Source organism: Zosterops lateralis (genome assembly GCF_965231275.1).
Source record: "Zosterops lateralis genome assembly, chromosome: 7".
NCBI lineage: Eukaryota > Metazoa > Chordata > Aves > Passeriformes > Zosteropidae > Zosterops > Zosterops lateralis.
The window spans coordinates 37,959,176-37,980,913 of NC_139767.1; positions in this window are offsets into that span (position 1 = coordinate 37,959,176).

Here is a 21,738-nt window from a genome sequence, read left to right on the forward strand (position 1 = left end):
GGGACAGCCCAGGACAGCCCTGGGACAGGCCGGGGACAGCCCTGAGACAGCCCTGGGACAGGCCAGGGACAGGCCAGGGACAGTTCTGGGACAGCCCTGGGACAGCCCTGGGACAGTTCTGGGACAGCCCTGGGACAGCCCTGGGACAGTTCTGGGACAGGCCGGGGACAGCTCTGGGCACAGCCCGGGGACAGCCCAGGGACACCCCAGGGGCTGCTCCAGGTGCTTTTCCTGGGGAATTCCATGGGACAGAGCACACAGGAGCCGTGCAGGTGTCAGGACAGGGATTCACTGGGGTTCCTGCCTGGAGTCACATCAATCCCACTCCTCACACACACAGAGAAACCCAAAGTCCCCAAACAAACTGCTCCCACCCCACTATGCTCTGCTCTGCTGACCCCACAGGGCTGCTCCTGGCTGTGTCCTACAGCACCAGAGGGTAAAGGGACACCCCAGGGCTGGGGGACAGCCCAGAACGGCACTTTGGGGTTGTTCACCCAAAGAGGAGCCCGGGCAGGTTCCCTCAGCTGCAGCAGCACAGAACCATCAGTGTCAGTCCCATCCCAGCAGCTGGGCCAGCCCACAGCTCACCACCACACCAACCTCCAGCCAAGGCCCTTCTAGGGCTAAGTGATACATCTAATTATCATATCCTTAGAATAGATGTAATATAAATTTCATTACTCACTTAAAAGTTCTAAAGTTAACAGCATAAACTTGAAGTTGAGTAATTAAGTAATCCTTATATAGACACTTATTAAAGTATTTATACATATTATCTTAAATCTACATCTATCATTTTGCCAATTAAAATTAGGACTTTAATTGCAATTAAGTAATTTAATTGCCAATTGAACAGCAAAATTGCTAAGTGACTAATTTTAATGCCTATTTTAATTACCAATCATGACTGGGGAGGGAGCTAATCAAGCAGTATCAGAGTAATGATGTGAAAAAAAGCGGAGAACAAACATTCCAGACTCCATGCTTTTTTTAAAAAAAGAACCTCCAAATTAAATAACTGCAAACACAATTCCAGACGTGTGGGGAAAGGCTGGATTTGGGTGTCTGAAGGCAGGAGCACAAAGAACATGTTTGATTACAGGCACTGTCACTCTTCCCCCGGAGTGCTGATCACAGAGGGTTCCCTGGGCTGGGCTCTGCTCTGCTGCCCCTGCAGTGGGGTGGGAGATGGGGATGATCCCCTGGCAGTGGGGTGGGAGATGGGGATCATCCCTGGCAGTGGGGTGGGAGCAGGGGATGGCCCCTGGCAGTGGGGTGGGAGATGGGGATCATCCCTGGCAGTGGGGTGGGAGATGGGGATGGCCCCACACTCACAGGATGGGCTCCTGTAAGGAAGCAGCACTAAAGGCACAGCTCTGGGAATTACAGCTGATGCAAACACACGAAAATGGGGCACGGGGACAGGCCAGGATCACCAGCACTTCTGGGCCACCTCTGAGTGAGGTTTTCCAGCTCCTGCAGGGTCAGGCCAGCCCAGCTGATCCCCCAGGCCGTGCTCTGCAGCCCTCCCATGAGTGGAAATACATCTGCTGCTGCCATGTCCCATAAAAACCCCCAAACCCCTGCCAGTCCTGGCTGTCAGTGCAGCAAGTCCCTGAGGAAGGAAAGTCAGTCCTTTTCTAGGAGGAGGAAGCCCAGGAATCCATGAGTGGTTGTTCCTCTCTACTGGGAATGGGATCACCATCACCACAGGGAGGTTTTCATACTTGCAGTCCTGAGGCAACACTTGGGGTGCACTGAGAGAACTTGGGGTGCCCTGGCAGTGTGGTGGTCAGTGCTGAGGGCAGCAGCCAGCCCAGCCAGGCAGGGTCAGTGCTGTGTCCCGGACCATCAGCTCCCTCAAACCCCCTCCTGGTGGTGGGCACTCGGGGCTGTGTTTGTGGGGCACGTTAAAGGGGGTCATTTCACAGGGACATTTCACTGCTCACATCCCCTGCCTGACTCGCCTCCTGCTTCAGGAGAGAGTTTTGGGAGGGAAGAGATTTGTTGCCTGTTCAGCAGAGGAGAAGTCTCAGACTAACAAAGAGGTGCTGAAGAGAAGGGACAGTTGTATCAGGGCTGGAGCTGCAGGCCAGGGTGGCTCCCCTGCCTGGGCCAAGGGGCTGCAGGAGGCAGTGCCAGGCCTGGGACAGCCACCACCCGTCCCCACTGCAGGGACACACTGCACAGGGACACCTGCACTGGTGCCATCCCCGAGAGCAGTGGTGTCACTGCAGGGAGCCCCTTCCAGAGGGAGAGAGGCCTGGAGAGTCCTTCTGTCCAACTCCACAGCAGGTGCTAAGTCCCCAAAGGGCGAAGGAGGAGCTGCACATGAGGCACAAGGCTGGAGCTGGTGTCTGAGCCCGGGACCAGCTGGAGATGGGCGTCCTCAGGGCTGCATCACCCAGCTCCCCTGGGCCACAGCTCCAGCCCTGGGCACTGTCCCAATGCACACAGATGTGTTCCATGAGAGCCTCAGGTGAGCAGCCCTGACAGGCACTGAGGCTGCAGGTCCCTGTGAGGATGCAGGTCCCTGTGAGGATGGATGCCCAGGTGAAGCTGCAGGTCCCTGTGGGGATGCAGGTCCCTGTGAGGATGCAGGACACTGTGAGGATGCAGGTCTCTGTGAGGATGTGAGGATGCAGGTCCCTGTGGGGATGCAGGACCCTGTGAGGATGGGTGCCCAGGTGAAGCTGCAGGACCCTGTGAGGATGCAGGACCCTGTGATGACGCAGGACTCTATGAGGATGCAGGTCTCTGTGAGGATGGATGCCCAGGTGAAGCTGGATGTCCTGGTGTGAAGTCAGAGCGTGGGGCTCTCGCTGCCAGATGTGACTGGGCTGTCTCTCAAGCACTCCATTATTCCCCTCAGAGTTCTCTAAAACTTCAAACGGAGCATTTCTCTCCCTTTCTCCCTGCTCGTGGTCCACTCCTGGAGCTCAGTCGGGCAGGTGGTTCCAGCCGACAGGAGGGATTTGTCACAGCAATGCCCGTGTCCACGGAGCCTCTGTCAGCACCTGGCAGTTCCATGGGGCTCGGTGTGCGGTGTCAGCCCCGCCGGCCCCGTCCTGGTCCCGCAGCGAGGAGTCCCGTCCCCGGCCGAGCTGCGGAGCCGGAGCGCCTTCCGGGCGGGCTGTGATTGATATCCCGGGGTGAGAGGCTAAACGGGCCATATGGCGCTTCTGGCGGCCCATCTGCTCCTGCCCAGCCGCGCCCGCCGCCGGCAACATCTGCCCGCCCGCGTCCAGCTGTGCGGGCACCGCTGGCGGAGCCACGGCGGGCTGGGGGGCCGAGTCCTGGGACCCTCCATCCCCTCCCCGTCCCCATCATCACCATCACCCCCATCCCCATCAGCCCCATCATCCCCAGCATCCCCATCACCCCCATCATCCCCATCCCTATCACCCCCATCAATCATCCCCATCACCCCCACCATCCCCACCATCCCCATCACCCCCATCCCCATCACCCCTATCCCTGTCCCCATCACCCCCATCACCTCCATTATCCCCATCACCCCCATCCTCCCCATCATTCCCATCACCCCCGTCATCTCCCCTGGGCCCGCCCGCCGGTACCTGCCTCTGCCGCGGGCCCGGAGCCGGTGCCGGGGCCGCCGCGCCCCCTCGCAGCTGCCGCCGCACGTCAGAGCCCGTCACGGCCCGTCAGCGGCGGCGGGTGACGGCAGAGCCGGGGGAGCGGCCCGGGGCCACCGGGGAGGGGGGGCTGGCGGCGGGCGGGGGCGGCCCCGGGCTGGTCTGCTCCCCCCCGGGCTGTCCCGCTCATCCCGGGCTGTCCCGGTTATCCCCGGGCTGTCCCTCTGTCCCCCCTGGGCTGTCCCCCTTTGGGCTGTCCCTCTGTCCCCCCGGGCTGTCCCTCTGTCCCCCCTGGGCTGTCCCTCTGTCCCCTCTGGGCTGTCCCTCTGTCCCCCCGGGCTGTCCCTCTGTCCCCCCCGGGCTGTCCCTCTGTCCCCTCGGGGCTGTCCCTCTGTCCCCTCGGGGCTGTCCCTCTGTCCTCTGGGGGCTCCCCCCGCTGCCACTCAGGAGTGGTTTGTGTTTTTATTTGAGCAGGTTTTTATTTGGGTTTTTTTTGTTGTTGCTGTTGGTTGGTTTGGACTTAGTTTGGTTTTTCCACATCCGATGTTCCACACCACGCTGGTTCAGGGAATTTTCCCGCTGTAAGTGTTGGAGCAGCCCCAGCCCCGGCTCTGGGGGGCTCAGCCTGGAGAAAAGGAGCTCAGGGGGGACCTGGTGGCTCTGCACAGTCCCTGCCAGGAGGGGACAGCCAGGAGAGTCGGGCTCTGCTCCCAGGGAACAGGGACGGGAGGAGAGGGAACAGCCTCAGGCTGGGCCACAACAATTTCCTTTTGGATATTGTGGAAAAAAAACCTGAAAGTGTTTGTCCAGCCCTGGCAGAGCTGCCCGGGGCAGTGGTGGAGGCCCCATCCTGGAATGGATGTAAAATCTGTGTGGATGTGGCACTCGGGGACATGGGTCAGGGGTGACCTGAGCAGGGCTGGGGAGTGGGTGCCCTGGATGGTCTCAGAGACCTCTCCCAACCCAAACAAGTCTGTGATTTCAGGACCACACGGGCCCAGCCCTGCTCAGAGTCCCACCCCAGTGACGAGGAGCATTGGTGGGTTTGATGTCAGACACGCGTCCTCTGGATGCAAGTGCTCCCAGCAAAGAGCCTATTTAAAGTTCCTGCTGGAGTTTAGTGCCACAAACACATCCCCAGCTCCCCCCACGCACACACGCTCAGACTGGGGCCTTGTTGGGTTTCTCACTTGGCAGCGTTCCCTGGAAAGGCTTGGAAATGCCACAAGTGGTGACTCTACTCTGCAGAGCCTGCTACAGCCTCTCCTCTGCCCAATTCCTGCTCTCAGTCCTCCCAATTCTCCTCTCAGCCCCCAATTCCTGCTCTCAGTCCTCCCAATTCTCCTCTCAGTCCCCAATTCCTGCTCTCAGTCCTCCCAGTTCTCCTCTCAGTCCCCAATTCCTGCTCTCAGCCCTCCCAATTCTCCTCTCAGTCCCCAATTCCTGCTCTCAGTCCTCCCAATTCTCCTCTCAGTCCCCAATTCCTGCTCTCAGTCCTCCCAATTCTCCTCTCAGTCCCCAATTCCTGCTCTCAGTCCTCCCAATTCTCCTCTCAGTCCCCAATTCCTGCTCTCTGATGCCAACCAGGCTGCAGGGATGGGAAAACAACCCCAAGGCTGTCCCAGGAGGGGCACAGACCCCTCTGCTGCACCTGGGGCTGGGGAAGGAGCAGGAACAGCAGCCCAGCACAGCAGAGCTGCCCCATTCCCACTCCTCCAGCAGGTTATGGGGACAGAAGTGCTCTGTCCCCTCTAGAATTCACCTGTAGGGCCACAGGGCTGGGGACATGCCCGGGGTCTGCACTGGCCGTCTCCTGGGTCTGTGGGAATTGTCTCAGCACCAGCTGCTCTGCCAGCTCTGGAAACCCCCAAAGTACAAAACACAAGACTGATGTGTTTGTGCCACAAACGGTCAAAAATAGCACAATTGCACATTATTTTCCATGTATTTTGGGAATTACTGACACCAGACACAGAAATCTGCTTCAATTAACTCCTTTCCTTAAGTGAAAATGCGTTTTGTTGGTTTAAGTGAAATCCTTCCTTGGTTTGGGAACGATTTGCTTAACATATTTGGGATCCTTCTCCCTCAGAAACACATTCCCTGGAAGACACTGCCGAGCAGGAGCACAAGCACCCACAGGAGCTGGGAAAAGGAGGAGATTTCCAGTGACTGCTCACAGCAGGAGGTGCTGCTGGCCCCATCCCCAGGGGGACAAGGCTGTCCAGAGGTCCTTGCACACACAGAGGGGTCAATGAGGAGCTCCAAAAGTGCCCCTGGGTGTGCCCAGAGCAGCAGCCGGGACAGACACTCGGCACAAAGGCCAGAGATTTTCCCCCAAGATGTTTCTCGTTACATTTCCCATAACAGGGGCCTCGTCACAGCAGTGGGGGATCACTGGGGGCTCATACCAGGAGCCACGTCCCCAAAGCCACCGGGCAGAGAGGGGGTTCCTGGGGTCACCAGGGTCCTGCAGGAATCACTTACACCCTGCAGGAATCACACCCTGTAGGGAATCACTTGCACCCTATAGGAATCCCTTTCCCCTGTAAGAATCCATTAACCCTGTAGGAATCCCTCACCCCTGTAGGAATCCTTTACCCCTGTAGGAGTCCCTTACCCCTGTAGGAATCCCTTTGCCCCTGTAGGAGTCCCTTTCCCCTGCAGAAATCCCTTTCCCCTATAGGAATCCCTTTCCCCTATAGGAATCCCTTTCTCCTGCAGGAATCCTTTGCCCCTGCAGGAATCCCTTTCCCCCTGCAGGAGTCTCCTGTCCCAGGCCCTCCCCAAAGCCCGGCAGAGGTGATGCACAATGCCCCTGTAGTCATTTCTGCTCCCACCAAGCCACTCCGTTCTGTCAGCCCAGCCCCAGAGCATTTGTTGAAGCCCTGGCAGTTTTCTGCGGGCTGCCAGAGGCAGGGGTGTCTGTCCCGGTGGGGATGGCCCTGCCCACGGTGGGATGTCACAGCCCAAGGCTCGGTGGCTCCGAGCAGCGCCCGCAGCCGGGGGGAAATGTGTCCATGGCATCACCAGAGCCCCGCCTGGAGCTGGAGGGGGCCCGGCCTTCCCCTTCGCTCCCAGCTCCACAAAAACACTTTCCCTGGAGGCTGCGAGCCCCGAGGCCTCCCGAGGCTCAGATATTCCGGGTGTTTTCCAGAGTATCTCTGAACACTGTTGTGCTCATGACTGGTGAGTGGGTGATCCGTGCACGCAGATCTGGAGTGTGCCAGCCCAGCCCCCGGGCCAGCCTCCCCCTACTCCTCATCATCATCCTCCTCCTGCTGCTCCTGCTGCTCCTCCTGCTCCTCCCTGCAGCCCAGTCTGGGCTGGGATGGTGGCACAGGCAGAGCCCGGGCAGGCACAGGCTGTCCTGGGCTGTCCCTGCACAGTGGTGGCTCTCCTGGGCTATCCCTGCAGAGTGGTGGCTGTCCCTGCAGGATGGTGGCTGTCCTGGGCTATCCCTGCACAGTGGTGGCTCTCCTGGGCTATCCCTGCAGAGTGGTGGCTGTCCCTGCAGGATGGTGGCTGTCCCTGGGCTGTCCCTGCAGGATGGTGGCTGTCCCGGGCTGTCCCTGCAGAGTGGTGGCTGTCCTGGTGTCACACGGAGCTGTCAGAAGACGTGTCCCCTCTCCAGGACACGTCCCATGCAGGGGCTGCTCCCAGGGATGGAGGGTTCCCACCTCTCTATTCCCTCACACATCCCCAGTACAGCCTGCTTTCCAAAATACGGGATTCATTTCCAGAGGGGACCCAGCTGCCTTTTGCACTCATGCTCTGGGCTGAGGCCCTGGCAGTGCCCCAGGCCAGGCTGGACACCAGGGCTTGGAGCAGCCTGGGCCAGTGGAGAGTGTCCCTGCCCATGGCAGGGGTGGAACAGGATGAGCTTTAATGTCCCTTCCAGCCCAACCTGTCCTGTGATTCTGTGATCTGAGCCCAGGTCACAAAGCACAGCCTCCTTTGGGCTGCTGGAGCTTTCCTGCACTGCTGAAGATGAGGATGGACAGAGTGCAACAGCCCCCAGCTGAAGCTGTGAGCACTCAGGCCTTGTCAGCATTGCAGATTCCTCCCCCACGGAGCTGCTGCTGCCTCCTTTTAGGTGGTTCAGTGGTGGGCTTGGCAGCCAATGTTAATGTTTGGGCTCCATGGTCTGAGAGGGCTTTTCCAGCCTGAACCCTCCTGTGATGGTCTGACAGGCACCAGGGATGGGGTTCAGCATGGTGGGTCTGCCCAGCCACTGCATGACAATGTTATCTCCTGCTAAAAGGCTCATAGCTGCTGCAGGCCTCAGGAAACAGGGGTAAAACTAAAGGAAAACAGCTCCTGAGAGTTGTGAATTTGCAAACTCTCCATGTCTGTGATGGCTGCTGTCATTAGAGGGAAATGGCAGGGAGAACAAACCCATTAATGCAGCTGTTAATTGAAAACAGGACTGTGTGGAGAACGGGGCTTGTGATGATGAGAACAGTTATTAAAATACCATTTTTGCTTTTTAAAACGCCTGACTTCAGTACACAGTATGGAGGAGTTATGTTTCAAAAAGTTAATTATTTCCAGTGCTTCAGAAAGAGAGGCTGAAGCTGAAAACAATTTGCCAAAATTGTTAGGACAGTTTCTTTAATTATCAATTACCAGAACAGTGTTATGGAGCAGGGGCTGAGCACATTTTACTGTCAGCCTGGTCCTGCTCCATCCCATGAGCTGAGCTGGTCAGCAGCTCTCAGACCCCTTTGTCACTTGTCACTTTGGCCTCCTGAGGCACTTCTCTCTCATCCCAGTGGCTTTTCCCCTTGGTGTCCCCAGCCTGGTGTGGGGTTTGGGGTGATGCTGGGCCTTGGCACTGCCACGAGGCTCCTGCACTGGGCTCTGACTGCTGGGGAAGGGATTCCTGCAGGGGAAGGGGATTCCTACAGGGTGTAAGTGATTCCTACAGGGTGTAAATGATTCCTACAGGGTGCAGTGCCTACCACAGGGAGCAGTTTGAGTTAGGGAACTGCACACTGTGCTGGACTGGCTGTGCCTGGAGCTGTTCACCAGGGAATTCTGCCCCTCTGCCCCTGTGCTCAGGTGAGACCTCACCTGCAGAGCTGCCCCAGCCCTGGGCTCTGACATCAGAGGGACCTGGAGCTGCTGGAGAGAGCCCAGAGGAGCTGGAGCCCCTCTGGAGCCAGGCTGGGAGAGCTGGGAATGTTCCCCTGGAGAAGGGAAGGCTCCAGGCAGAGCTGGGAATGTTCCCCTGGAGAAGGGAAGGCTCCGGGCAGAGCTGGGAATGTTCCCCTGGAGAAGGGAAGGCTCCAGGCAGAGCTCAGAGCCCCTGGCAGGGCCTGAAGGGGCTCCAGGAGAGCTGCAGAGGGACTGGGGACAAGGGCTGGAGGGACAGGACACAGGGAATGGCTTCCCACTGCCAGAGGGCAGGGCTGGCTGGGACATTGGGAATTGGGAATTCCCACATTTGCTGTGGCTGCCCCTGGATCCCTGGAATGTCCGAGGCTGGATCACCCTGGGACAGTGGGAGGTGTCCCTGGGCATGGCAGGGGTGGGATGAGATGGGATAATGGGATGGGATAATGGGATAATGATGGGATGGGATAATGGGATGGGATGGGCTCCATGGTCCCTCCCAGCCCACCCCATTTGGGGATTCCCTGATCCTGCAGCCACGAGGGTCTCCAAGCTTTGACTCCTCTTTCCTTCTCTCAGCACTTTTTCTCTTCCAGCAAAGCTCAGCTGGAATTCAGAGCAAGTGTAGGAAGGATGGACACACACCCAGTGGTATAAAAATGTCCACTCACCCTTTCCTGGCAATGGAATAATCATGGAGAAACAGGCAATTAATCATGCACAATAAATAATTTAGTCTTTCTTGCAACACTTGAAGCACAGCAAGTTAAAAATCCCTGATTTGAGAAGAGAGGTATTAAATAAAACTCCACAAAATGAAGCTCAGCCTGCACACTGGATGGAGGAAAAACTGGGTTTTATTCAATTTTAATTAAACGGGATCTGGTTCTTCAATATGGAAAAACTCGATTAAAACTGAGGCAAAAAATTGAATCCCATTAATATTACCAGTAAATAAAAATACATTATTTTTTGGTTGAGGGAGCTTTAATAATAAGAGGCATCATAAAGAGAGAAATCAAAACTGGGTTGTACATTCACCAGATTGTTCAATACAAAAGCCAACAAAATTAGGCCATATTGATGTGACAAGCAAGAAGAAACATATTCCTTTCCAGCTCACAACATTCTGCTACAAGGCATCATTGGCAAAGCAAGTCAATTTTGGTTTCAGTCACATCCCCATTAGATGAGGCCACCCTTGCACATTGTGTCCAGGAGAGAGTTCCTAATAGCCATACCTTAAAAATGTGGTATTAAGCAAACAAACTAAAAACACAAATATTTCTTACTTGGAGTGTTTCTGCTCATTGGGACAGAGCGAGAGCTGCAAATGGAGAATGAGATTCAGGGAATGAGTCAACACTGAAGGAAATCGTGACAATAACATTAATAATAATGTTAACAATAATAGTAACAATAATAGTAACATTCATAGTAACAGTAATAGTAATAATAGTAGTAGCAGTAATAATAGTAGTAGTAGTAATAATAGTAGTAGTAGTAATAGTAACATGAATAATAATAATAGTAATAATAATAATAATATAGTAGTGTACTTTTGAAGGGTTAGGGTAAAATATTTTAAGCAGACATTCTCTAAGCAAACCTGAAGTGCCCTGGTGAGTGATCCACCCTCATGAGGCTCCAGGTGGGTTTCCAAAGCAGCCCCTGCCTTGGTTTCCCAGGCAGGGCAGTGAGTTAAGGCAGGAACATCTGGCCCTGCCCAGCTTTCATGCCACTGTCACCCAGGTAATTGTGCTCCAGCCTGGCCTCCCGAGCCTGGCAGAACCCTCCTCTTCCCCTCAAATCCTGAAATGTTAATTTTCATCTCTGATTAAGCTGCAGACCAGTGAAGGCTCCTTTTATTAAGTCAGGCAGACTCCTACCTGCTTCCCGAGGGCTAAATTTGGCTGGGAAAGCCATTGTAATATTGTGTAATTAATTTGCCAGTCAAATAATTTCTGCAGGGCTCTAATTTACTTATCTGTCTGCAACACTAATGAATCTCCCAGCTCAGTACTTTAATCATGTTTTCTGCCTTTTTATCTCCTTTTTTAACTGCAACTTTCCTAATGGTTTACTATGGGCTCATCTGTAACCTGTATTTTGGGCGTGTGTTTGTTCTCACAACAAAACCCAGCCAAGCACGGGGACTCTGTGATTCTCCTTTCATGGCTGGGAGCTGCTGAAAGCCTTCCTTGCTTTATTCTTCAATCCCAACCAGCACGAGAGCTGAGCCAATAAAAATCCACTATACAAAAATCCAGGAGAGAAAGGCATTTGTATTTGGAGGAGTTAAAGTGGTGAGTTCATTCCAGCTGGGTGTGACCTGTGTGTAGAGATCCCTAAAGGTCATTCCCATTCCCTGATTAGTGCCAGTGGGTGAATATGTTCCAAAATATGTGGATATGACACCTGAGGACAGCATTGAATGGTGGCCACAGTGGAGGTGGGTTGGTGGTTGGACTCGATTTTCTGAAAGTTCTTTTCCAACCTTAACCATCCTTTGATTCTTTGAACTGTAACATTGGCAGGTTTTTAGTTGTTTAACTTTGCAAATCATAAGTCTGTGGCCATTTTTTTGTTTTTCTCTATATATTTATTACATAAAATGCTGTGGTAAGTGGCACATTTCTGCAGTGTTCAGTATTTTGGTGTCATTCCAACACATTGACTCTGGTATTTGTCACTTCACAGTTTTCCTAATCTCTAATGGGAATGTTTTCTGAAGGAGAACAGGAATGCTCAATAAAAGGTAAATAGTCACAGAATTCCTGAGGCTGGAAAAGCCCCCCCAGCCCATCGAGTCCCAGCTGTGCCCAGTCCCCACCTTGTCCCCAGAACAGAGCACTCAGTGCCACCTCCAGGAGTTCCTGGGACACTCCAGGAATGGGCACCCCAAACCTCCCTGGGCAGTTCCTGAGCTCCCTTTCCATGGGGAAATTCCTGCTGCTGCCCACCCTGAGCTCCCCTGGCCCAGCCTGAGGCCGTTCCCTCTCCTCCTGTCCCTGTTCCCTGGAGCAGATCCCAAATCCCCCCCGGCTGTGCCCTCCTGGCAGGGAATTCCAGAGAGGGAAAAGATCCCTCTGGATCCTCCTTTTCTCCGGGCTAAGAGGTTGGAATTCTGCACCCCCCCATACCTCAATCAAATGGATGACATTGCCATGGGATGAAAAAAAAAAAAAAAAAAATTCTGTATTTCAGTCCAAAAGGCTGCCGTGGGCTCAGGAGTTACACGGAGGTGTCAGACACACCTGGGAGACAAATCCTGCAGCTCTGTCACAGCTCCAGGGCTGGATCCACCACACCAATCCTCTTCATCTGTTTGTTTTCCACCCCTGGGCTTTGCTGCTGGATTCTGTTGAATGAGAGCGCTGGTTTTCCAAAGAAATTTTAAATGTAAACATTTAATCCTGGGAACAAGTGCCATGGTGGGAGCTGTGCTAGAAGGGAACTTGCTGAGAAGGATGCTGAGATCCCTGTTCCAAAGCAGTCCAGAGCTCCTGCCAGGCTGCACCAGCTTGGAGAGGAGCTGCTGTGGAGAACAAGAGTGAGCTGAGTGAGTTTATGTGTGTTTGTGTGACTGAGAACTGGGGAAAAACGCAGGAACTCGAGCAGATCAAAGCAAAGCCCATCCCCAGGGCCAGGGGAGGCCTCCCCGAAAGGCACTGAGGTACCAGCAATGAGTTAATCCCACCCAGGAATGCGGAGGAGCCGCCAGATAACAGTGACATTGTTTTTCCCTGATGTCAGCGCAGAAACCCCAAACACAAAGAGGTGAATGTAGTCCTCGGAGGCAGCTGAATGTGGGGCTTGTGCCGGCCTCCAGCAGCATTGAAACAAGATGACAAAGTGTTTCCTGGAAGCAGAGGCTGGGCTGGCCAGCTGGGCTGGGGAGGGTCAGTGGTGTGGGGCCATCCTGCTCCCTCCTGGTTACATGGAACATGCAGCTCTGCTGGGCCTGGGGCTTCCACTCCCTAATTCACATCCATCCGTGGTCATTTTATTTGCCTTTACAGTCCCTTTAAGGGGCAGACATTCACATCCATCCATGGGCATTTTATTTGCCTTTACAGTCCCTTCAAGGTGTCTGATTTTCTCCCGTCACATCCTCGTGCTGTGTCTTGCCTGAATAATTCACCTTATTGTGTGTTTGGTGGCTGATGAGGTCTAGAGGGTGTTTAGGGCAGGCTGGAGGAGAAAGCCTTGTTTCACTTCGATATAGGCAGCACTTGTATTGCTTCCACAGGGACAGTAATTAAATACTCACTGATGGGTTTGGGATGTGGAGCTGCTCTTCTCTGCCTCCATCCACCCCCCAGATGGGAAGTTCCACATCTGGGTGACTGTCCATCACAGCTGAGTAACCCATAGCAGCATGGTAATATCTGTATTATTCATTTTTGGCTATTCTGAACTCTACAGGAAGGTAAATAAAAGGAGGAGAAAAAAAAAAAAAAAAAAAACAAACACAAAAAATAAAATAAAATTAAAAAAAAAAAAACTGAGGAGAAGGTTTTAAATTGTTTTGTGGTTTTTTTGCAAGGTTGGGATTAGCCTTCCCAGCCTGGTGGGGTGGCTCCTCACCAGGCCACTCTGCACCTTGGGTTACACACAAACCAGAGTCTGGGTATTGATGGGGAAAACCAGATCCAGGAGCTGCCAGAAAGCAGCTTCTCAAAATCTGCCTGGAAGAGAGTCAAGCTGTAAGTGTTGTTTTCTGACAGGATGGAAAAACCTGAGTGGCCAAAGTTATGGATGTCAAATGGGAATGGCTGGGTGGGGAAGGGCCCTGTGGGCTCCATACAGCTGCTTTGGGAGAATAAATTCAGTATGTCTGGTAGTATCCAGTATTCCTCCCTGGGAGGGTGGTGGTGGCACAGGGGAGCTGTGGCTGTGTCCCGTGTCCTGGTGTCTTGTGTCCCGGTGTCCCGATGTCCCGATGTCCCGATGTCCCGGTGTCCCGGTGTCCCGATGTCCCGGTGTCCCGGTGTCCCGGTGTCCCGATGTCCCGATGTCCCGGTGTCCCGGTGTCCCGATGTCCCGGTGTCCCGGTGTCCCGATGTCCCGGTGTCCCGGTGTCCCGGTGTCCCGATGTCCCGATGTCCCGGTGTCCCGGTGTCCCGATGTCCCGGTGTCTCGGTGTCCCGATGTCCCGGTGTCCCGATATCCCGGTGTCCCGATGTCCCGGTGTCCCGATGTCCCGATGTCCCGGTGTCCCGGTGTCCCGGTGCCGGCAGAGGGAGTTGTGCACGGCCGGGACAGGGGACAGGCCGGGACAGGGGACAGGCCGGGACAAATCACAGTCCCCGAGCCGTCCCCTCCATTTGGGGGCGCCCGGCGCGGGGCACTCACAGCCGGGGATGTAGCTCAGTGGTAGAGCGCGCGCTTCGCATGTGTGAGGTCCCGGGTTCAATCCCCGGCATCTCCAGGCGCTTCTTTTTCTGTTTCATTTCCTTTTTTTTTTTTTCTCTCCCGTCTCCCCGCGCGGCCGCCGGTTCCGCCAGGCCAGGCCGGGCCAGCACCGCCCCGCCGGTCCCGCCCGCCCGGCACCGCCTCCTCCAGCCCGGGAGCCCCGCGGGGAAAATCAAAACGCTGCGGCCGCAAAACGCGGCGGCGGCTCCTCCGGCGGCAAAAACGAAGTTGCATTGGCCGGGAATCGAACCCGGGCCTCCCGCGTGGCAGGCGAGAATTCTACCACTGAACCACCAATGCGTACTTGGTAAACTTCCCCCGCCCCTGGCTGAACCAGCTCAGAGATGTCACCAATGTCACCAACTCATTTGCTTTATTCTGTTTCTCGGCCACACGCGTTCACACAGCACTTTTCAGCCATCATTCCCAAGGAAAAAAAAAGGTTTTTAAAAGTCAGCACTACCCGTTATACATTTTTCCTCCAAAGGATTAAAAAACTCCCTGGGAAAATGTATAATGCACCCCTCATACACCTCACAGAGTCTGGCCTGACTGTTGGTTTTGGTCTTGTTCATCTCTCACAGATGAACAAGTTGTCACTAATTATTTCAGTAATAATTTTAAAAACTTTTTTTTTCTCAGCATATTCTTTGCAAATTTCTTTAGTTCCTAAGCATCCTGTTTGTGTCAGCAATAAACTAATTATTCCTTGAATAAGCAAGGAATGATTTAATGGAAGAACTTCAGGAAATTACAGGTAAAGGTTTCCAAGATCCTTTACACCTAAGCACTATGGCTGGGGTTGATCTTAAAGGTCCTCTCCACCCTAAATGGTTCTGTGATCATTCTTTACATTGAAAAGCTTTCAGACCAAGTCCCAAATGTGTATTTTTGTTCCTTTTCCCTCCTGGAAGGACTTTGCCAGGGCAGGCCAATGGTTCAGGGCTCAGAGGCTCTGCTGACTCACACAGGAGTGATCAGAGTGTGCTCACAGCAGCCCCAGTGACTGGCCAGGTGATGACAGTCCAGCACACGGTGCCCGTGTGTGGTGATGTCAATAGTCAGTCCTTGCCTGTGCTGTGCTGTGCCCGCGCCGTGTCCCAAAATAAACGGTGCACGCTCCTGACACTCAGTTTGCCTTGGACACGCTCCCACAAACGGCCACACGTGAGCCAGGGTCCAAGGAAAGGCTACAGCGAGTGCTTCACGTCCAGGGAACATCAGGATTTGTGAACAAAAGGGCTGGAGAACCCTGCCCTGGCAGCAGGAACCACCTACCTCTGCACAGGTTTTTTCAGCAGGAGTTTTCTGGTTCCACCACCAGTGCTGTGGCACTGCAGGGGACGTTCCAGAGTCCCTGTCTGGATGTGTATGAAGAGCACAATGTAACAGCCCAGCACAGCACAGTTCCCTTTCCTTCTCAGCTTCCGCTGGCAGAAGGTGACATAATAAAAACCGAAAGTGATAATTATAATTTAGGCTGTTGCTTGTGGTTGGATTAGTCAACCTAGAAAAACTGTTATCTCAGACAAGCCCAGGACCAAAACTCCCCCCATGCACTTAGACAAAAGATACTCATATTGAGAAGCCCCTAATTCCCCATCTTACTGTGTCTGGAAGTCAGTCACGAGGAGGTTTCCCCCTGCTTTTGTTCTCCCACCTCCCCATTCCTGGTAGGGACATCTGGCAACATCTGTGCACAGCCACAAGGGGCCCAGCAGTGTCCTCAGAGGGGATCACGGAATCACAGAGCCCTGGGCTGGCTGAGGTTGGAAAGGTCCTGTGAGATCACCGGGGGCAATGGGTAACTGAGCAGGGCCAAGGCCACCCTGCAGCCTGTCCCCAGGTGCCCTGTGCTCTGTGGGGCAGGCAGGGCACAGCAGGACACGCTGCTTGCGCCACTCCTTGGGGAATCATTGCACACAGGGTCACCACAGTGACAGACTTGTTCAGAGCAGAGCGAAACCTGTCCTTGTACTCACGGTTCCCAACTCAGAGAACAGTTCCTCATGTCCATTACACTGGTTTGCATCTGCTCAGAACATCTGGGAGCGTTGACTGACGTCCTGCAGGGAACTGTGTCAACCAGGAGGAGTTTGGCAACTCCCAGGCCTCCCTGGGGACCAAATGTGACTCCAGAATATGCTCTGGGAACCCGTTCCCCAGCTGTGTGACCCAGGCTCAGGCTTGGCTTCCCTCAGAACTGACTGTGAGCAGGAGGGTGCTGCTGAACAGGGCAGAAATGGACACCTGCAGTATTAGAAATGGTGGTGCAGAGCCTCAGAACTGGTGAAAATCCCACAGGATCAGTTCAGCTGAGTAGGAATCAGAATCCTACTGCAACACAAGACAGAGCTCTAAGGGGTTCCTTGTCTCAGCCATCACAATGGCTGGGAGAAGGTTCTCTGCCAACCCCCAGTGCAGATGGATTTGTTCTGTGCCCCCAGTGGACAGGGCACTGCTGCAGCAAGTCCACAGGAGGTTACAGAGCTGGTGAGAGGACTGCAGCACCTTCCTGTGAGCCTGTTCAGCCTGCAGGGGAGAAGGCTCTGGGGAAACCTCACAGCCCCTTCCACTGAAAGAGTGTACAAAGAGGGCAGAGAAGGACTCTTCACCAGGAGCTGTAGTGAGAGGGCAAGGGGGAATGGCTTCACACTGACAGAGGGGAAATTTAGTTTGGATATGTGGAAGAAATAATTTCCTGGGAGGATAAGGAAGCCCTGGCACAGGTTTCCCAGCTTTGCTGTGGCTGCCCCTGGATCCCTGGCAGTGTCCAAGGCCAGGCTGGATGGGGCTGGGAGCAGCCTGAGACAGTGGAAAGCTGTCCTTGCTTCTGTCTGAGCCTTGCCAGAGCAGAGCCCAGGAGCTCCAGGTGTTTCTGTGACCCTGCTGTGCCCCTCTGAGGAGGATGCTCCAGCTCAGGGCTACCCAAGTTCAGCTGGTGCACTGCAATAGGAACAGGGTTGGGTTGATAGGCAGTGGTAAATCAGCTCAAATCAAGCTTAAAAGTGCAGGTGTGGCTTACCTGGGGTGTGTCACCCTTCCCTCCTGCCTGCTGGCACAGACACGTGTCCCCATGGCACGGGGAGGGACTGTCACCCCATATAAAACGGGTGTTGCATTGATCCTTGTCCTGGCACATGAAAATGGGGAGATGTGATGGCACAGCTGTCCCTGTACTGCTGGCTCTGATCCACCTCCTCACATGGAGCTACATTAGACCAGGTACATCCTAAAGGAGCAGCTCAGGGAGCTGGAAAGGGGCTCAGCCTGGAGAAAAGGAGGCTCGGGGGGGACCTTGTGGCTCTGCAGGGACAGGAGGAGAGGGAACGGCCTCAGGTTGTGCCAGGGGAGGTTCAGGCTGAAAAACAGGCTGAAATTTTTCAGAAATTCAGGAAGAATTTCCTCACAGCAGAGTGGTCAGGCATTGGAAGTGACTGCCCAGGGAGGTTTGGAGTGCCCATCTCTGCAGGTGTCCAGGGAATTCCTGGAGGTGGCACTCAGAGCTCTGGGCTGGGGACAAGGTGGACATTGGGCACAGCTTGGATTTAATCATCTTGGAGGCTTTTTCCAAGCCCAGTGATCCTGTGATTCTGTCAATGGAGATCTTAGAAATAAATGAATAAATGAGAGCACCACGAAAGGCAGCAAACCTCAGTGTAAGAACCAGCTGGTGTTTCACTAACACATACACAACACTTTGTATTGCCAGGCAAGAGGCCTTTCAAAATGGCTTCTCCAAGCCTCTCCATAAATGTTTCCCAAGCATGTTCCTGTCTGTTCCTCCAGAGAGCAGAGGAGCTGCTCCATCCCCAGTGAGTTCTCCGCTGAGTGGAGCACAGGCACATCAACTCGATTTTAACAGGTCACGGAATACACCGGGCATTTAAAAATATCCACCTACCCCAAAAGGACAAATGAATCCGTGCTGTGGAGCCTTCAGCAAAGATGGTCGGAAGAAAACAAACAAAACAATCGTGGCAATCTTTTAGGGGAGACTTATAATGTAGAACAAGTTGTCAGTGCGGGTTAAAGTTTTAAGGCTCAGCAATTTTGACAGCGTCCCTCTGAGCACCGCGAGCGCGCGGGGACGAGCAGGACAGCAAAAGGTCACTTGGTCACACAGATCTGCTGCCTCTCTGAAGTTTAGCTCCAGACCCACCAGGCACGTCCCAATTAATTATTTAAATCTGCGGGGAGCAATATTTCAGCAGATGGAAAAGGTATAATGTGAAATTCCCGGGGATGGCTGGGGATGGTCAGGACGGTGCTGAGGGAAGATGGGGTGGGAGATCCCTGCCCCACTCACATCCAGGAATGCTGATGGCTCCAGGTACCAGGCTCTCAGGGATTTTCCAATAGCCTTTCTTTTTCAGTGGAATGGTTCTGGATCACGAAAGGTCACTGAAAACCAAATTGACAATGATATATGTGGTTATTTAAAATAACTTTTCCCAGCACGATTATTGATGATGTTGCTGGCAATCTGTAAGTTCCTTACAAATGCACGGACACCCTGAATCTGTTCATCCCAGATCCTGTCTGAAGTGTCTCAAAAGAAAGCCACCAGGCAGGCAGTGCCAGGGAAATTGGCATCAGAAACAAACAGACTCAAATCCTGGATTTATTCATTATGGGATACCAGGACGGGGATTTTAAAGTCACTGTATATGTATTTGAACAGGTTTTCTAAGCTTTTCCTAATTAATTCAATGGAAAAAATATCTGGATAAACAGCAGATATGTACAGTCACCAGGGCTGGTTTTCTTCTGTCAATGTCTGAGAGAAAAAAATAATACAGCACAAATTCTGAAGAGTCTTTTGCTGAATACACTCTCTCACTCCAGCACATGTAGAGAAAATAAATTTAATAGGTTTTTTCTGTTTGTTTGTTTGTTGGTTGGTTTTTTTTTTTTCCACAACAAAGCTCCTTAAACATTTAAAGAGAAAATAACTGCTCTTGATCAGTCCAGGCAATCTTGCTTCCTAAAAGATCCTGTCCTCCTTTTCTTTACCAACAGAATTCACGTTGTGCATCAGATTTAGCTCAGCTGTTTGGCCCAGAAAAACACGGATGCTCCACATCCCTCCCTCCCATTCCCTCCCGTGCTGCCATTGCAGGGAGAGGCCAATTAATGATGGTGTTTGTTCTGCCACAAACACCCTGACCCCTGACCTTGTTCTCTTAAACCTGCAATTTCTGCATTTGTCCCGATGTGGGATCTCCGTGGGACAGCAAACAGTCAGATGTAATTAGGATGATAACACATCACAACAGAAAAACGAGCCACTTTCCCTCCCTCAGCCACAGGAACAGATGGATTTCCCTTCTGCAGTGTAGGGGAAACACCTGAACAGCAGTAACGGTAAACTGAGCATGGATGGGAAGGCACAGGGCTGTCCCTGGAGTGACACCAGACACCCACAGCCCGAGATGGGCACGATTTCAATGCCCAATCACAGCCACCACTAAATACTTGGGTTTCACAACGGGAGGACCTGCAGTGGATCCCGCTGGAAAAATCCCAGCAGAGAAATTCTGCCTCTGTTTGTGCCCCTTTGTCTGAGCTCTCCTGCGACTGTCACCACCCAAAGACATTTTCCTGAAGACAGATCAGGAGAAAACATATTTGTGAGAGTATGAACAGATTTTTTCTCTTATGATACATAACTCTGGCACGCAGTCAGGAAACGACTATGATCTTTTTCCCCCGTCTTCCCTTTGCTAATGAAGAGAAAGCGCCTCTGGGCTGGAGGACAAAAGGTGAACTCTCCACCCTCCCCGCACACAATTTACACCTGCTGAGCACATGGTTTGAGGCATCTGAAATTCCTGTCCTGGCAGCTGTCCCGGGGACCAAGCCACACGCACACCGAGATTCTGGAGGGAGTATTCTCATCCAGGCATTAAATAAATAACAGACTCCAGAGGGATGAATTTTGCAATACTTTCAGGCATCTCGGTTTTTGTGTTTTTTTTTTTTTTTTCACTTAACTTTTTAAAACTCTTTTCACTCTTGGAACTTCCGCAGCCCAATTTTAAACAATCAGTAACTAAGATAAGAAGAGTGTAGCAGGTTGAACAGGAGCCTAAAGTAGGGGAGAGGACAGCCCAGCCCTGTTTATTGGTGGCTGCACCGTGAAGGTGAGAAGAACTTCTCCTGGACAGTGAGGTGTGATCCTTCTCCTTCTCCAGAACCTCTCCTGGGCAGTGAGGTGTGATCCTTCTCCTTCTCCAGAACCTCTCCTGGACAGTGAGATGTGATCCTTCTCCCTCTCCAGAACCTCCCCTAGACAGTGAGATGTGATCCTTCTCCAGAACTTCTCCTGGACAGTGAGATGTGATCCTTCTCCCTCTCCAGAACTTCTCCTGGACAGTGAGATGTGATCCTTCTCCAGAACTTCTCCTGGGAAATGTGATCCTTCGGAAGTTTTCACTTTATGAGGAGAGTACAACACCCTCATTTTCTACCCTCTTCAAGATTCTGCAGGTTGGGAAAAGCTGATGAGACAACACAGAAAATGTTCACTTGGAAATGGGCTGTAGATACATTTTGCACTCATAAACTGCCCTGTCTCAATCCAAATTTGTCCTACATGAATACTGACAGTGCAGCTACACCTGGGTAGATAACCACTGAGGAGTGGGAGCACAGGGGATTCTCCTGGCTCTAACAAATATTTCTTAGAGATGGATGGAACAACAACATGTTAGAATACACACATGGGGTGGGCATGCACATCTACAACTCTTGTGTGAAATTATTCTCCACAAACTGCATTTAAATCCCTTTTTCTTTTCATATCCCAATTATTTTTCTTCTGTTCTCACGTGCCCCCAAAACCAGACACCCCAAACCCATATCCTTATAAAAAAATGAAACATTTTCTGATCTTCTTTCTTTTATTTCCAATTCTTTCTCTTCAGCTGACAGCTTCTAAGCCGGACTATTCACTAAGCCCAGCTGCCCCTGGAGCTCTCAGCCCCTTTTAACAGCACTGGGATCAACACCTCTCCCATCCCGGTGACTGAATATCACTGACTTTGCAGAACTCAGGAAACCCAACCCTTGCAGTTGTTAACTGGCTGGAGATGACATGGAGACAGCTGAAGACACTGTCAGGCCAGGCCGAGGATGAGGAGGGCCCCGGTACCACCAAAGGCATGATTTATTAAAAAACTATGGATATTGATCTAATACCAATATCCAACTATGACGGGCAAAGACTCTCTAACAGTTTAAAGTTAGAAAGTGTCTGTTTATTACCCAAATACACACCTCAACCCACAGATGATCACAGGGTCTTTTATGTCCAGGAGTATTGAACACCCAAAACACAAATGCACATTCATAACTCTGGTACATCCCATTCCCAGGTATGGTAATTAGCCCAAAAAGCCATTAAGCATGAGTGGTTTGTTCTTTAAAATGGGTTGGTGGTCTTTTTTTATAGGGTGGGGTCCCAAAATGATGAAGAAAGATGGGTCTTCCTCTCTTTGACTTTTTAACCTTTAGTGTTAGTGACAGCTGAATCCTGTTTTTTCCAGGACTGTTTATGATTGTATTGTATCCATGGGGTCTATTGATTATTCAGGATGCA